The sequence below is a fragment of the Coregonus lavaretus genome (assembly GCF_964263955.1).
Source record: "Coregonus lavaretus genome assembly, chromosome: 3".
NCBI lineage: Eukaryota > Metazoa > Chordata > Actinopteri > Salmoniformes > Salmonidae > Coregonus > Coregonus lavaretus.
The window spans coordinates 12,703,605-12,722,577 of record NC_139990.1 but is presented as its reverse complement, the minus strand read 5'-3'; positions in this window follow the sequence as shown (position 1 = coordinate 12,722,577).

Sequence of the window (18,973 nt, the reverse complement as noted above, 5' to 3'; positions counted from 1 at the left end):
TACTACCGGAGGTTTATTCGGGGTTTTGGACAGGTAGCAGCTCCCATTACGTCCCTGCTAAAGGGGGGTCCGGTTCGCTTGCGGTGGTCGGCTGAGGCGGACAGGGCATTTATCAAGCTTAAGAACCTGTTCACCTCGGCTCCGGTGCTGGCGCATCCGGATCCCTCTTTACCATTCCAGGTTGAGGTAGACGCGTCCGAGACCGGTATTGGGGCAGTCCTCTCACAGCGGTCCGGCGCGCCACCTAAACTCCGCCCCTGTGCTTTCTACTCGAAGAAGCTCAGCTCGGCGGAGCGTAACTATGATGTCGGGGACAGGGAGTTGTTAGCCGTAGTCCAAGCCCTAAAGGTGTGGAGGCATTGGCTTGAGGGGGCTCAACACCCTTTTCTCATTCTGACTGATCACCGTAACCTGGAGTACATCCGGGCAGCTAGGAGATTGAACCCTCGTCAGGCTAGGTGGAATATGTTCCTAACCCGGTTCGTCTTTAAAATCACATACATCCCAGGGTCCCAGAATGTTAAGGCAGACGCACTGTCCCGGCGGTATGACACGGAGGAGAGGTCCAACGAGCCTACTTCCATATTGCCGGAATCTTGTTTGGTGGCTCCGGTAGTATGGGAGGTCGATACGGAAATCGAGCGGGCACTGCGTACCGACCCTACTCCCCCCGAGTGTCCTGTGGGGCGGACGTACGTTCCGCTCGAGGTCCGCGATCGTCTTATCTATTGGGCTCATACATCACCCTCCTCTGGACATCCAGGTATTGGCCGGACCGTGCACTGTCTTAGCATGAAATACTGGTGGCCAACGTTAGCTAGGGATGTGAGGGTTTATGTCTCCTCCTGCTCTGTGTGTGCCCAGTATAAGGCGCCTAGACATTTGCCCAGGGGTAAGCTACATCCCCTGCCCGTTCCACAACGACCATGGTCCCACCTCTCGGTAGATTTCGTAACTGACCTACCTCCCTCCCAGGGGAATACCACCATATTGGTCGTTGTGGATCGGTTTTCTAAAGCCTGTCGTCTCCTTCCCATGCCGGGTCTCCCTACTGCCCTACAAACCGCTGAGGCTCTCTTTACCCATGTGTTCCGGCACTATGGGGTCCCCGAGGATATTGTGTCTGACCGAGGTCCCCAGTTCACTTCCAGAGTTTGGGGAGCGTTCATGGAACGGTTGGGGGTCTCGGTAAGCCTTACCTCGGGGTATCACCCAGAGAGTAATGGGCAGGTGGAACGAGTCAACCAGGATGTGGGTAGGTTTTTGAGGTCCTATTGCCGGGACCGGCCGGAGGAGTGGTCGAGGTTCATCCCCTGGGCCGAGATGGCCCAGAACTCTCTCCGCCACTCCTCCACCAACTTAACACCTTTCCAGTGTGTTTTAGGTTATCAGCCGGTCCTGGCTCCGTGGCACGAGAGCCAGATCGAGGCCCCTGCGGTGGACGAGTGGATTCGGCGCTCGGAAGAGACGTGGGACGCTGCCCATGTCCATCTGCAGCGTGCCATCCGTCACCAAAAGGCGAGCGCCGACCGTCACCGCAGTGAGGCACCGGTGTACGCACCGGGAGATCGAGTCTGGCTCTCGACTCGAAACCTGCCCCTCCGCCTGCCCTGCCGGAAGCTGGGTCGGCGGTTTGTGGGGCCCTTCAAAGTCCTGAGAAGATTGAACGAGGTGTGTTACAGATTACAACTGCCTATAGAGTATAAAAATATTAACCCCTCGTTCCATGTGTCTCTTCTCAGGCCGGTGGTAGCTGGCCCACTCCAAGAGGAGGAGATAGGAGAGACCCCTCCGCCCCCTTTGGACATCGAGGGGGTCCCGGCGTACAGAGTCCGGACCATCTTGGACTCGAGACGCCGGAGGAGTGGTCTCCAGTATCTCGTGGAGTGGGAGGGGTACGGTCCGGAGGAACGGTGCTGGGTGCCCAGGAGGGACATACTAGATCCATCCCTCCTGACTGAGTTTCACCATGGGCATCCCACGCGCCCGGGTCCGCGTCCTCCTGGCCGTCCCCGAGGCCGGGGTCGGCGCGCGGCTGGAGCTGCGCGTCAAGGGGGGGGTACTGTCACGGTTTCGGCCGAGGCTGCTCCTCCTCCTGGTTCGGGCAGGCTTCGGCGTTCGCCGTCCCCGGAGTACTAGCTGCCACCGCTCTATGTTTCTGTGTTCTATTGCTTTTGTCTGTCTGTCACACCTGTGGTTGTTTTAGAGTTGATTACGTGTCTTATAAGTTCCATGTTGTATCTAGGGTAGTTGTGTGTGGTTGTTTGTTGTTACGTGGTTTTGATACGTGTTTGTTCTTTCCGTGTCATTTTTCCCTTTTTGAAGTGTTTTACGCGTGTGCGTAATGTTCCTCACCTCTTGTGTTTTCGAGGTCGGGGCTTGTACACTTGTTTGGGACATTATTAAAAGTCTTGTTGGACTACCTCTGCTTCCTGCGCTTGACTCCTCCACCACATCCACGACAGGTTATGACAGTGTAAGACTCATCAAACTCTGATACTTACATTCTTTTTAATTTAAACTTTATTTAAATCTCAGCGCTTGCAAGATTCACTGACCTAGGGCTGTGGCGGTCATGAAATTTTGTGAGCCGGTGATTGTCAAGCAAATAACTGCCGGTCTCACAGAAGTTGACCGTTAATTAGCATATCCTGGCTTCCACGCATAGCCTACAAGCCACTGATGCAGACCTTTGGAATATATACATTTAAAAAAAGTAATATAGCCTACACCATCACAATAAATCCATTAATTATTTTAGACAGGTCTAAAGAAACATGATATGAAGAAAATGTAGTCTATTTCAGAAGAACAGAATAGCATACTCTGAGTTGTCCTTATGTTAGGCCCTGATCTGGCTATGCCATATGGCTGTGGGCTACACTAGTTCATTTAGCAGACAAGATTTGCTTAGAATTCCCTGGCATTATTTTATAGTATGAAGAATATAATTGAACATAACTGAATAAAATAGAACAGATATTTTCTCCAAACCTTTTGAGGGAGTGCGCACATGCGGCTATTCTGTGTTGAGCTGTTAACAAAGAAACAGGTACTCCTATATGCTTAATTTAGAGTTATTTATTTAACTTTAGTTGTGATACAAATGTTGGGCTATACGTTTGGATGTTTAATACATTCTAAGGCTGCATGATGCTACTAATGATGATTTGAAAAAAGTTGCATGAAAGGCATGAGCTCTGCTTTGTTTTTTTCCCTTCTCCCGGCTACATGCTGAAGCGGCTCTCTGTCAAGTGATCAGGTCTTTCTCACAGGCTAAAGTGAAGACCGACACATCCAGGACACAACTGCGCGCGTCCTTTATCCAATTCCAGGGCGCATATTGAATATATTGGAACTGTCATTTACTTTTTGTCAGTGTTATGGATGAGTTTCTCTGGTATCAAGTAATTCAAGATGCAAGAAGATATTTAACACTTAGCTGGTGTGATGAGTGTGATAGAAGGAGTCAGGCGCAGGAGGGTATATCACCGAATACAGAGTTTATTCCGTTGTACACAATTGCGCTGGATAGCGACAACAGAAAACAGGCACAGGGGAAACCATCTACCCTGGCAATACAAGGTACGGGTAGCTCCAACAATATACAGGCACAGGGGAAAAATCTACCCGGCAATACAAGGTACGAGTAGTTCCACCGAGCTACACTACTCTCACAAATAAACAATCACCCACAAGGACAAGGGGGCAGAGGGAACACTTATACACGGACTAATGAGGGGATAAGAACCAGGTGTGTGTAATTGACAAGACAAGACAAATGGAATGATGAGATATGGAGCGCCGGTGGCTAGTAAGCCGGTGACGACGAACGCCGGAGCCTGCCCGAACAAGGAGGGGAGGCAGCCTCAGCGGAAGTCGTGACAGCTGGGGAGTTCATATAAATATTCAATAGGTACCATGGTTCGGTATAACAAACAGACAGTGCTTTGCCTCTTGCCATTTCGAACTACTGAACAAAGAACATATCTCAGCTTATATAGCTTCGATTACACGTTTCTTCAACCACATCTGTTAACCATCAGTAGACACTCCTTTCTCTGATGTTCTTACCCTGTACCCAAATCAGAATATCATGTCCATCAATCATTCTAAGATAAACCACCAATAAGCTCCCTTGACATAATGGACTCCTTCGTATTCAGACTGTGCGGCTCCCAGTCACTTATCTACTAACTTTAACCTGGTTCACACAACATTATGAAAACCTCATAACAGTCAGCCAACAAGATGAGGCCTAACAAACAGCAAAAGCACTAGCCTTTGTCCATCTACTATCCCCCATAGTACAACATGTTGACCTATTCTGTTCTGTGCTATAAATAAATATTCCAAACATAGTCTGGGACAGTTGTGGGATGCGATAGATCCCAAATTAATACACCCACTAGCATCAAAAAAACCTGTTTTAAGCAATGAGCCTGATGCAACACATCAGAACGTTTAGCTTAAAATGTTGATAAACTATTAGGCTATTTCTTCACATTATAAGCGCAGCAATGCGCACATGGCAGTAGGCTATAAGCACAAATGTTCCATTAGCAGGAAAACACTATTCTCAAAAGTGACCGCAAATGCGATTATGCATGTAATGCTTTCATTATAAAGATGCATTTTTATGGTGAAAGTTGATTAATGTGCTTAATTTTAAGAAGTTATTTGGCCACTTTAGTTGTGATACAAACCTTATGAAAACATATAGGCCTATGGGCTAGGCTACATGAGGTGTGCCACTATGATTTGAAAAGGTCGCAAAACAAAGGCATGTCTGTTTCTTGCCTTAAGCTGGGCATCATTCACAAGTGATAATATATCATTCACAAGTGATAGGCTAATATTGTCACCCATCAGACTATTCTTTATTTAAGCTTGTCTTTACATATACTGAATAATATGTGTGAAATGTGTTTTGATTTAGAATGGACCATTATATTATAGAATGGACCGGCAGGTAGCTTAGTGGGTAAGAGCGTTGTGCCAGTAACCGAAAGGTCGCTGGTTCTAATCCCCGAGCCGACTAGGTGAAAAATCTGTCGATGTGCCCTTAAGCAAGGCACTTAACCCTAATTGCTCATGTAAGTCGCTCTGGATAAGAGCGTCTGCTAAATGACTAAAATGTAATTATCATGCACCAGTCTCGAAACGGGGGCATCAGAAAAAATTGATGTAATCTATGCACTTCAATAGCGAATGGAGGACGCTATTCAAGCGGTTCACTTTCATGCCAGCCAGGTAGGCTATACTCCTGTTGTAGACAAGCAATGTGCTTAATATTAGGATAGTTAAGATATAAATATAGTAGGCCTAGCCTATAGAAAGCTGATGGGATCCTCCTCTTTTTAATAGAAGCCATTACTCTGTTTTCTCACGCAATTGCATAGCCTATAGAAATGTTGTGCAACATGAACTCATGGGCAATCATGAAGTGTTTGATTAGATTTTCAATTACATTTGTATTGATGTCAAAGTGATTAGAGGGACAATAGAGTGCTGAGTACCAGGCAGTTAGCAAGTTTGGTAGGCTACTAATGACCATCAGCAGCATCAGAGCTTGGAGAAGCCTAATTACCATGACTAAACAGTCAAGTGGAATTTGACTGCCGTCATGACTCGTGACCACCAGTGTAGCGGTAATACATCACCATGGCAGCCCTACACTGACCCACTGTTAATGATGATACAGCATCCTTCTTCAGGATTAACTTCCTTGCAAGAACCATTTAATGTTCTCCACAATAGATAAAGCAACTTCGCTTGAAATGTGCACTGCAGCCTGTCCACCCGAAATTAAAAGCAGCTACTGCTGTCGGATGTCTACTGTAACATAAAATTAACACTACGACATCCAGTCACAAAATAATAATAATAATATGCCATTTAGCAGACGCTTTTATCCAAAGCGACTTACAGTCATGCGTGCATACATTTCTTTTGTGTATGGGTGGTCCCGGGGATCGAACCCACTACCTTGGCGTTACAAGTGCCGTGCTCTACCAGCTGAGCTACAGAGGACCACAACACTGTAGCTTGCTAGCTAAAAGTCACAACACAGACAACAAGGGGTTAGTTACCAGTATCTGCTTGAGATATCTTACGGTGCGTAAACAAAGCTGTATGATGCGCTCATGTGATGACGGTTTTAAGGCGTTACATATTTAAGATTATAAGACGCTACCATTGGTGCATAACATTTCTAACGTTATGTGACGTTGCATAATGCCAGAAGTAATGCCTGCCTCCTGAATCCAAGCTTTTGACATGGTGGGAGGGAACCAGTAACTTTATGATCAACTTTGTCAGTGTACCAGCTACATCATTTTTCAAACTTAGGTCAACCTACTATGAACTAGTTTCATCCACATATCATCCAATTTGATTAAAAACATGATTTTCACAGTTTGGGACCTTTTGTAACGAGTGTCAGTGTAATGCGGTGGATCGAAGTCAGAGCAGAACACAGAACTCGAGGAAACGTACTTTACTGAACTTGAGTAAAGAAAACAACACAGAAATACCTTCACGCAGGAAGGAACTAACCCGCTCACCAAACGACACACGAAACGAAAAACAACCACGCACAAGACACATTGGGAGCACCTGGGTTAAATAGGGTAGGCGTGATTACACAAATGGGAAGCAGGTGTGTGACATAGACAACAGGTGCAACATAGACATAGAACATAGATCGGCAGTAGCTAGTATTCCGGTGACGACGAACGCCGCAGCCTGCCCGAGCAAGGAGGAGGGGCAGCCTCGGCAGAATCCGTGACAGTACTCCCCCCCCCCCCCGGGACGGCCAGCAGGACGCGGCGCGGGGCGAGTCGGATGACTATGGTGGAAATCCCTCAACATGGAGGGATCGAGGATGTACCCAGCACCGCTCCTCCGGAACTTACCCCTCCCACTCCACGAGATACTGCAGGCCACCCACCCGACGCCTCGAATCTAAGATGGAACGGAACGAGTACGCCGGTGCCCCCTCGATGTCCAGTGGGGACGGAGGGACCTAGCGTATCTCAGACTCCTGGCGTGGACCAGCTACCACCGGCCTGAGGAGAGACACATGGAACGAGGGGTTAATATGATACTCAGGAGGAAGCTGTAACCTAGACCTTGTTCAATCTCCTCAGGACTTTGAAAGGCCCCACAAACTGCCAACCCAGCTTCCGGCAGGGCAGGCGAAGAGGCAGGTTTCGGGTCGAGAGCCAGACCCAGTCCCCCGCTGAATTAATGTTTGTGCATGCCTGTGTGTGTGTGAGAGAGAGTGTGTGAGTCAGCATAATCACCCTGGTCTTGCAGGCTGTTTGATGTGATGTATGGTAATTTACCACTCCTTCATATTCACAGTGCCGTCCACCACCACCGTGTCTCTAACAACAAGCTTTCACAGTGTCACTGCAGAATTAGATGTTCATCCACGTTCTCCAAACTTCACATTTTCGAAGTTGCTCCAAACGTCCAATTCGTTTTTGTTGCTCCTGCTCCTCTGTATCGTTCCATTTCTCCAAACGTCAAAGTTAAGGGATAAGTTTAGGCACTCATTGTGAAGGTTTGGGATAGGGTTCAAACAATTTTTTTTTTTACCAGTGTCCATGACTGGAATTGCAACCTTCTGATCACGAGTCATGAGTTTGGCAAAACCTAACAGACAGACATGGACAAACTTCAATCTTGAATGATCTCTCTGCATCTTAATTTGAGCACGCAGGAAAATAATCTTACAGCAACAGAAAATATTAATTATTGTTCATAAGTAATATAATGAATGGACATGTTTGTAGCAGTTGATAAATGTTTTGTTAGGGCAAATAAAGTCTGACATTTTAAAGTGGAAATTACAAACTTTAGAAGCCTATTTACACATTGAATACACTGCAATTTGTATTTCCTGCTACACAGGGAAATGATCTGCGACAACAGAGTGATCCAATTGAGATATCAGATCTGTAGGCATGCACAAAGAAGATGTGTAAAGAATTTCCTTCAAGATAATGTTAAAGTATATTCTATTCCATTCTATAAAATCATGTTTGGATTTTAGAATTCATATTTAGCTACTCCAGAATAGTACAAACATTACATGTGTACATTGTGTAGGTACCTATGCACAAATACGGAAAAACACACACCCAAGCTCAAACACACACACACACACCGAAATCGCCAACGTATGGGCCAGTAGGAAAATTAGCCAGGAGAGAGAAGATGCCAATAATAGCCTAGTGCCGTGACTTGACTTTAACATGAATCTGAAGATTGTTATTTATCTAATTAACTATGTTAAATTGTTGAAAAGACAGTGAAAGTCATTCTGCATTTGGCCCTCACTAAATGTCAGAGTGAGAACATGCATGCATACACACAAACACACAAACACAAAGGATACGTTTCAGGCTGTTTCATCAACACCAGATCAACATACAGTTGAAGTCGGAAGTTTACATACACCTTAGTCAAATACATTTAAACTCTGTTTTTCACAATTCCTGACATTTAATCCTAGTAAAAAGTATTTGGTAGCATTGCCTTTAAATTGTTTAACTTGGGTTAAATGTTTCGGGTAGCCTTCCACAAGCTTGACACAATAAGTTGGGTGAATTCTGATCGCACACGCTTTTTCAGTTCTGCCCACACATTTTCTATATGATTGAGGTCAGGGCTTTGTGATGGCCACTCCAATACCTTGACTTTTTTGTCCTTAAGCCATTTTGCCACAACTTTGGAAGTATGCTTGGGGTCATAGTTCATTTGGAAGACCCATTTGCGACTAAGCTTTAACTTCCTGACTGATGTCTTGAGATGTTGCTTCAATATATCCACATAATTTTTCTTCCTCATGATGCCATCTATTTTGTGAAGTGCACCAGTCCCTCCTGCAGCAAAGCACCCCCACAGCATGATGCTGCCACCCCTGTGCTTCACGGTTGGGATGGAGTTCATTGGCTTGCAAGCATCCCCATTTTTCCTCCAAACATAACGATGGTCATTATGGCCAAACAGTTCTATTTTTGTTTCATCAGACCAGTGGACATTTCTCCAAAAAGTATGATCTTTGTCCCCATGTGCAGTTGCAAACCGTAGTCTGGCTTTTTTATGGCGGTTTTGGAGCAGTGGCTTCTTCCTTGCTGAGCGGCCTTTCAGGTTATGTCGATATAGGACTCGTTTTACTGTGGATATAGATACTTTTGTACCTGTTTCCTCCAGCATCTTCACAAGGTCCTTTGATGTTGTTCTGGGATTGATTTGCACTTTTCGCACTAAAGTACGTTCATCTCTAGGAGACAGAACGCGTCTCCTTCCTGAGCGGTATGATGGCTGCGTGGTCCCATGGTGTTTATACTTGCATACTATTGTTTGTACAGATGAATGTGGTACCTTCAGGCGTTTGGAAATTGCTCCCAAGGATAAACCAGATTTTTTTTCTGAGGTCTTGGCTGATTTCTTTTGATTTTCACATGATGTCAACCAAAGAGGCACTGAGTTTGAAGGTAGGCCTTGAAATACATCCACAGGTACACCTCCAATTGACTCAAATGATGTCAATTAGCCTATCAGAAGCTTCTAAAGCCATGAAATCATTTTCTGAAATTTTCCAAGCTGTTTAAAGGCACAGTCAACTTAGTGTATGTAAACTTCTGACCCACTGGAATTGTGATACAGTGAATTATAAGTGAAATAATCTGTCTGTAAACAATTGTTGGAAAAATTACTTGTGTCATGCACAAAGTAGATGTCCTAACCGACTTGCCAAAACTATAGTTTGTTAACAAGAAATTTGTGGAGTGATTGAAAAACGAGTTTTAATGACTCCAACCTAAGTCAATCAATTTTTCAATCAATCAATTTTATTTTATATAGCCCTTCTTACATCAGCTAATATCTCGAAGTGCTGTACAGAAACCCAGCCTAAAACCCCAAACAGCTAGTAATGCAGGTGTAGAAGCACGGTGGCTAGGAAAAACTCCCTAGAAAGGCAAAACCTAGGAAGAAACCTAGAGAGGAACCAGGCTATGAGGGGTGGCCAGTCCTCTTCTGGCTGTGCCGGGTGGAGATTATAACAGAACCATGCCAAGATGTTCAAAAATGTTCATAAGTGACAAGCATGGTCAAATAATAATCAGGAATAAATCTCAGTTGGCTTTTCATAGCCGATCATTAAGAGTTGAAAACAGCAGGATGTAAACTTCCGACTTTAACTGTATCTCTTTCTCTCTCTCCTTCTCCCCTTCCCCCTCTCTCTTTGATAAACAGTAGCTTTAGTATTTCAGTTTTGGAAGTTACAGTGACATGGTCCTGACCTGCAGTCAGTGTCCACCAGCTGTTATATAACATGTTATTCTGCTCTCTGCTGTATGAACTCACCCACGCACGCACGCACCCACACACACACACACATTCGCATGCCCGCACAAACACATACATATTTGCACACACACTAAACACTGGTTGTTCTCTCTCTGTCCATATTTAGCTCTAGGACGGTGATTCAGCCAAACACAAACGCCATGTCATCACTAGTGTTGTGACTTGACTTTAACATTAATCTGAAGACTGTTATTTATCTTATTAACTAACTATGTTTAATTGTTACCAGATTAAATTAATCATGTAACAATTAACTCATTAGGATCTGGGGCACCACGAGAGCGGTTCTTTAAAGAGTTACCATCTCCTGAATTAAACTGTAATAGGTCTTCACCTATCACATCTATAAACGGTCAACTTATTAATCATAACCTCGTATCATATCATCATTCTGAACGTCGTAACCTCCTTGCATCTGCAAAAACCCGAGCCTTACTTATGATTCAGTACTACACAAATTGGTTAAATTATTTATTTACTAGCTAATTAAATGGGAACACAGGATAAACACACACACTCTGCACCGGTTATTGACTGGAGACTTAATATGTTGAAAACAGGTCCCTAGCGGAATGACAACAACATGGATGCTAGTTAAAGAACAGATACAGTAACCATGTACTTTGCACACGAACCGCTGCCCGCTTTGAGCAAGAAATTATGAATGTCCAAGTTACAGTATTTCCTTTACACATATTCAATGACATCACAAAATAACAAACAAAATGACATTAGTGTTCTATAGATCGCCTCTGACCATTCCCCACGTTCTACGTTAGAAATATTGTTCCAGTATTCTCTTTTGAACGTGTTTCAGTGGAAAATGTGTCTGTTGAAACAAAGCACATTCCTTTGGTGAATTTGGAGAACACAGGCCTGATCTTCCCCCTTGATTTACAACAGGACGTGAGTTGTTAATCCCCACTAGTTCTTTCCTTCCCCCTCTACGGGTGAGAGGGGGTCTGATTGAAGTTATTCATTGCAAACCTGATCTGACCTATTCGGATTCTGACCACGAGAATCCGAATAGGTCAGATCAGGTTTGCAATGAATAACTTCAATCAGACCTAGTGGGGATTAACAACTCACGTCCTGTTGTAAATCAAGGGGGAAGAATGTGCTTTGTTTCAACAGACCCATTTCCCACTGAAACTCTAACACGTTTAAAATCGAGAACAATATTTCTAACGTAGAACGTGGGGAATGGTCAGAGGCGATCTATAGAACACTAATGTCATTTTATTTGCTATTTTGTGATGTCATTGAAAATGTTATAAAGGAAATACTGTAAATTGGAAAGTATACCCACTACATAGATGAAGTTATTATACTATGGGCTGTGCAAAATGATGACTGTAACACCCTGGCTCTGGGACTCTATATGTTGAGCCAGGGTGTGTTCTTTCTATGTGGTGTATTTCTATGTTGGGAGTTCTAGTTTGTTTATTTCTATGTTGGCCTGAGTGACTCCCAATCAGAGGCAACGAGTGTCAGCTGTGGCTGGTTGTCTCTGATTGGGAGCCATATTTAACTGTCTGTTTTTCCCTTTGTGTTTGTGGGTTCTTGTTCTGTGTTGGTCTAAGTTACCTAGGACGTTACGAGTCGTTTGTTGTTTTTGTTTACTGTCCGTGTTTATCGCTAATGATAAATAAACATGTTCGTTCATCACGCTGCGCCTTGGTCCTCTTCTCTTAACGACGATCGTGACAGAAGAACCCACCATACAAGGACCAAGCAGCGTGTCCAGGAACACACGCAGGAGGTGACTCTTGTGGATGTCCTCCTCGGTTGGGGGCAGATTACTGAGGAGGAGGCCGTCCGTTACCGGAAGGGGATAAAGGGGGAGACCCAGGCAGGAGAGGAGAAGCGGCGTCAACCGGGCCGTGGTCGGACAGGCGAGAGGCAACCCCAGAAAATGTTTAGGGGGGGCACACGGCATGGGCGACTGGGCAGCAGGAGGCTGCCACAGGTTGTATTGGGAGATTAGGAGAGGAGGCCACCGGGTTTGGGGGGCCAGAAGGCAGGTTGGCGGAGCCTGGATGGAGAGCAGAGCCAACTCCCCGTACTCAGGCATGGCAGCATGAGACTGGTCAGGTTCCGGGGTATGCGGAGCTGCGTACTGTGCCACGAGTGGTCCGGCATAGTCCGGTACGTCCTGTGCGAGCACCCCGCACGTGTTGTGCGAAGGTGGGCATGCAGCCAGGACGGAGTGTGCCGGCTCAGCACTCGTGGCCTCCAGTGCCTCTCCTCGGTCCCGGATATCCTGCGCCAGTGTCACGTGCTGTTATGCCAGTACGGGTACACAGCCCTGTACGTCCTGTGCTGATGCCTCACACAGAGTGTGTGAAGGTAGGCATTCAGCCAGGACGGGTTGTGGCAGCTCTTCACTCCAGGTCTCCTATCCGTCTCCAAAGCCCGGCCCGGCCTGTCCCTGCTCCACGCACCAAGCCTACGGTGTGCATCGCCAGCCCGGTCCGACCTGTCCCTGCTCCTCGCTCCAAGTCTACGGTGTGCGTCGCCAGCCCGGTCCGGCCTGTCCCTGCTCCACGCACCAAGCCTACGGTGTGCGTCGCCAGCCCGGTCCGGCCTGTCCCTGCTCCTCGCACCAAGTCTACGGTGTGCGTCGCCAGCCCGGTCCGGCCTGTCCCTGCTCCTCGCACCAAGCCTACGGTGTGCGTCGCCAGCCCGGTCCGGCCTGTGCCTGCTCCACGCACCAAGCCTACGGTGTGCGTCGCCAGCCCGGTCCGGCCTGTCCCTGCTCCTCGCACCAAGCCTACGGTGTGCGTCGCCAGCCCGGTCCGGCCTGTCCCTGCTCCTCGCACCAAGCCTACGGTGTGCGTCGCCAGCCCGGTCCGGCCTGTTCCTACTCCACGCACCAAGCCAGGGGTGCGCATCGTCAGCCCGGTCCGGCCCGTTCCTACTCCAAGCACCAAGCCAGGGGTGCGAGTCGTCAGCCCGGTTCGGCCCGTTCCTACTCCACGCACCAAGCCAGGGGTGCGAGTCGTCAGCCCGGTCCGGCCCGTTCCGGCTCCACGCACCAAGCCAGGGATGCGCGTCGTCAGTCCAGCACAACCCGTGCCTGGGTCACCGGTGCCTGGTAAGGTACCGGTCAACTGCTCCACTACGGAGCTGAAGCTAACCGCTCCTGCTACGTCCAGTTCAGCTCCAGCCAGCGGGGCCAGACCGGACCAGGGGCGCTATGGGGGGTTTATTGGAGGGTGGTGGGCAAGGCCGGAGCCAGAACCGCCGCCGAGGAGGAATGCCGACCCAGCCCTCCCCTGTTTTGCTCTAGTTGAGGCGCGGTCGCAGTCCGCGCCTTTAGGGGGGGGTACTGTAACACCCTGGCTCTGGGACTCTATATGTTGAGCCAGGGTGTGTTCTTTCTATGTGGTGTATTTCTATGTTGGGAGTTCTAGTTTGTTTATTTCTATGTTGGCCTGAGTGACTCCCAATCAGAGGCAACGAGTGTCAGCTGTGGCTGGTTGTCTCTGATTGGGAGCCATATTTAACTGTCTGTTTTTCCCTTTGTGTTTGTGGGTTCTTGTTCCGTGTTGGTCTAAGTTACCTAGGACGTTACGAGTCGTTTGTTGTTTTTGTTTACTGTCCGTGTTTATCGCTAATGATAAATAAACATGTTCGTTCATCACGCTGCGCCTTGGTCCTCCTCTCTTAACGACGATCGTGACAATGACAGTGTTTTTGTTAAGAGAGGGATGTGATTTGAGAAGTTATAAGAGATAATTGTTTTTCATAACTTTGCACAGTGAGTAATCACCGCCCCGAAGTGAGGTCAGGGAGCATGCCAGCCTGCCGGAACCGCCCCTTTTGAGCAAAATGTATAAATTATGGGTTACAAATTAACACATTAGACCAGAAAAGCGTGAAGCGGTAGCTTCGCGTTTAAAATTGTTTAATTTTTTTATCTCAACACGAAGTGAAGACGATAAACTCACCTCCCAGACAATCACTGGTACGGCTGATTAGCTGTCCTAAGTAAAGTAAAGGGCCCAACCCCTTTTCCAAGGCTGCCCCGTTCACCGAGAGATCCCCGGGGGAACCCTGCCATTTCACGTAAATACATTCATGATTTCTTGCTCAAAGCGGGCAGCGGTTTGTGTGCAAAGTATATGGTTACTGTAGGTGAGAGTAGTTTCTGAATGTGGCAATTTTAAGTGTCTCTGTCCCTCTCTATCTGTTCTTTAACTAGCATCCATGTTGTCATTCTGCTAGGGACCTGTTTTCAACATATTAAGTCTCCAGTCAATAACCGGTGCAGAGTGTGTGTGTTTATCCTGTGTTCCCATTTAATTAGCTAGTAAATAAATAATTTAACCAATTTGTGTAGTACTGAATCATAAGTAAGGCTCGGGTTTTTGCAGATGCAAGGAGGTTACGACGTTCAGAATGATGATATGATACGAGGTTATGATTAATAAGTTGACTGTTTATAGATGTGATAGGTGAAGACCTTTTAGAGTTTAATTCAGGTGGTAACTCTTTAAAGAACTGCTCTCGTGGTGCCCCAGATCCTAATGAGTTAATTGTTACATGATTAATTTAAATCAGGTAACAATTAAACATAGTTACTTAATTAGATAAATAACAGTCTTCAGATTAATGTTAAAGTCAAGTCACGACACCAGTGATGTGATGACATGGCGTTTGTGTTTGGCTGAATCACCGTCCTAGAGCTAAATATGGACAGAGAGAGAACAACCAGTGTTTAGTGTGTGTGCAAATATGTATGTGTGTGTGTGGGCGTGTGAATGTGTGTGTGTGGGTGCGTGCGTGGGTGGGTGAGTTCATACAGCAGAGAGCAGAATGTTATATAACAATTTGACACTGACTGCAGGTCAGGACCATGTCACTGTAACTTCCAAAACGGACATACTAAAGCTACTGTTTATCAAAGAGAGAGGGGGAAGGGGAGAAGGAGAGAGAGAAAGAGAGAGAGAAAAGGAGATATGTTGATCTGGTGTTGATGAAACAGCCTGAAACGTATCCTTTGTGTGTGTGTGTTCTCACTCTGACATTTAGTGAAGGCCAAATGCGGAATGACTTTCACTGTCTTTTCAAGAGCTATACAACATTATCTATCTCCCTCCCTCTGTCGCTCCCCTCCCTCTTTCTGTTCTTTCTCTCTATATCCGTTTCTCTCCTTTTCTCTCTCTCTCTCTCATTCCCGCTCTTTCTCTCTCTTCCTCTCCAGATGTTATATAATTGGGAATTCTAATCACAGTTCGTACAGCAGGCATGTCCACACAGGTGCATCAATCAACTGATCTCATTGCTGACATATAAAATATCTCTGTCACACACACACACTCACACTTCAGCGGCGTATTGTAATCTAAGGGAAGTTATAGATATTTTCCTAGTAATGATGAGAGGATACCTCTATACATCACAGTGACAGTGACAGAGACAGAGAGCAGAGGTGCCATTGATTAATTGATGATCATTCTTCAAGATAAATGAACATTTCATCAATTAACGCATTATCAAGATTCTAAAGACATGTTTTTTTATCTGTGTACGTGTGTGCCTGCGTACGTGAGTGAGTGCGCGTGCGTGCGTGTATATGTGCGTGCGTGTGTATGTAAGTGTGTGTGCATGTAATAAATAATCCAATATATCGCTTCTCCTCTCTCAACCTGACATCTTCCTGCTGTCTTATTGTACCAAGCATGAACAGCTGTGATAAATGGCCCAATACAGTCCCATGATGACAATTATCTGATTCACAGCCAGCTGCAATTAATCATAGTACTCCCTTATGTAAACCTGGATCTGTCTTATGTATTACCTGAATGACTGGAATATAAAACAGTGCTGCCGTTGGCTCTACCTGTATGTGATAAGGAGGGTAGAATGGGGAGGGAAACAGCTTGGTCTCTCTGGGGACGCAGAAGACCTTAAAAAGAGGAGAAGAGAAAATAAGACATATCTTTGTTTCAAAATATCACTCTCACACAACAAACATGATTGATATATTTTTTCCATCAAAATGTATCATTCTATTACACATTTGGCCACACAATTTTAAAGGGCAACTGCACTTCCTGATTTGGCCTTGTTTTTCCATCAATGCTCATTAAGAAAAGCTAGCGGTCATGACTGAAGGCAAATGAGAGTTGTCTTGGGGGTGTGGTTTGATGTGGGTGTTTATTGGGTGTGTCTTTGCCATTCAATCACAACAAACAAGGCCAGTAGTGAGTACAGTGAGGTAAGCTAGCTTTGCTATTGAGAGAACAAAGTTTTGAAGTTGAGGGCTTCTCCCTACTGACTCGCCATTTCAAGATGCTCAGCTAAAGCATGCGCTGTTGAGCCAAGCTGACAGCAGCTAGCTAGCATAGTTTGGTGGCAGCCGGCTATCCTATCTAGCTGACATTTCTCTGTCAAATCAGTTATGGCAAGATAGCAAACGTGTCATGTAAATACATGTTACCATGGAAATGGCCCCTCTATTCACAGATACTGGTCATGAAGGAGCCCGACATCAGCTCCTATATCTGACCCAGCTCCTATATCAGGGAGGGAGAGAGAGAAAGACTGTCAACATACAGTCATGGAAGCCAACAGTAAATACACGGCTGAACATATCCAATCAAAGATCCTGATTCACAGCTAATTCACAAGGGGCACGTACCAGCATGGCACTGACTGGGTGACATTACTGACTCAGTTCCAGGAGTAGTCCATTGGCACCTCCTCACAACATAAAAGACACACATATACACACAGCACTGATTACATTATCAATGGTGGTTTGGTGAATTCCAGGACAGATTGACCAGATCAAATATGACCAACCTGATTCATGTGTCCTCCATTACTCTGAAGTGGGACTGGTGTCTGAGCCAATGCCTCAGCCTTCTGTAACAGCTCCTGATATGGTGGTTCCCATGACGCTGCTGAACAACAAATCCACTAGGTTTTTTTTACATATCTATGAGTAAAATAAAATACAATCACTCAGTAAACATATAGCGATAAAAATAACTTTCTGTAGTTTGGAAGTAATTTATATGCTAATAGAGGGACTGTAACTACAAAATAGTTTCAGGCCGGTGACGCCGTTACTATGCAACCAGCTGTGTACGTTTTGCTATTTGCTGCCAGAGCCATAGCTTTATTTGTAGTAGAAAAATACCATCCTTCGTATATCACTATAGAAAATACACTATAAACTTTTATGAGAACAGGCATGTTGTTTTGGGTTAGCAGACGAAGCCCAGAATGCTAGCTAACTTGCATATCTTTGTCCGAGTTGAAATGAGTTGGCTAGCTAGCTAATGTTAGCTTGCCAGTTCAAGTTGAAACATTATTGAAAGCAAGCTGGCTACATCCTATGATTAGCTAGCAAGCTAGTTTCCAAGTACTAGCTCGCTAGCATGATCAAATAATGTTGTGTAGCCAAAAGTAGCTACTAGCTTGCTAGTATCAGCTATCTACTTAGCTAATGTACTCACTAGAGGCCTTTAGGGGTCCAAAAAGTTGGACACATTCCGAAATGAACCTGGGGCTTTCCCAGCTCCCTTCCCCGCAGGAGGACTTTTGCCTCTTGGTAGGCCGTCATTGTGAATAAGAATGTGTACTTAATTGACTTTCCTAGTTAAATAAAAGGTTAAATAAAATAAAAATCTGGACCCGATATGTATAAATACATTTGTACAATATAGAGAACCGTTCCGTATAGACCTAGTCGTATCCAGACCCGGTCCGAGTGAGGGAAGCAGCAGAAAATTATATTTTTAAGATACTTTATTAACCGGAGGTGATAAGGCGCAAGGTAGAGAGAAGTGGTAGCAGGGGCTGTGCTGTGTGTAGGCTACTGTGAGTGTCAGCGAGTGACAAGGGGAACAGGGAGGAAGGAGGGAGAGACCGCAACCAACCACGCCGACTCGCGCTATAGTAGACTGATAGCTGACATAGCCAGTAAGGAAAGTAGCTATTGGCTGTCCTAAAAGTCGCTAGAAGTCGCTAAATGACGTCATCACCTAATTTGAATAATTGGCCATGTGCATGTAATTGTGATGGACGCTGTAGGAGAGAGGAATAACATAGTGGGAGAGACAAAAGTGAGTAAAAAGCTGCACGAGGACTGGGTGCTTTGGGAGGGGGGTGGGGGTCCCACCCCCACGGCAGCACCCGCTGCTCGTTGAGAAGAGTAAGAACGATACGTGCTTTCATGTCTCCAATAACACCAGAAAAAGTCACAACATTTGTCGCTAGTCGCTTTTTTGAAAATGTGTTGCTAGAGGGGTCTGAATATTCGCTAAATATAGCGACCAAGTCGCTAAGTTGGCAACACTGGACATAGCTAGGTTTTTATCATCCAATATGATTACATAGTACCTGTCTTGACTGCATCAAACCGGGAGAAGCTATTTAAGCTAGCTAACTAACTCGCTAGGTTAATTGAGGCTGAATGCACTTTCTCGTCCTACACAGTTACAAACAACAACAACTCCATTCAGAATATAAAGTAGCAGCCTACCTGTTGGCTCTTGGTTGCTGTAGCCTGTCCTTCTCCTTTAACTTTTAATTCCATCATTTTAATTCCATCTTCCATTGATTAGATATC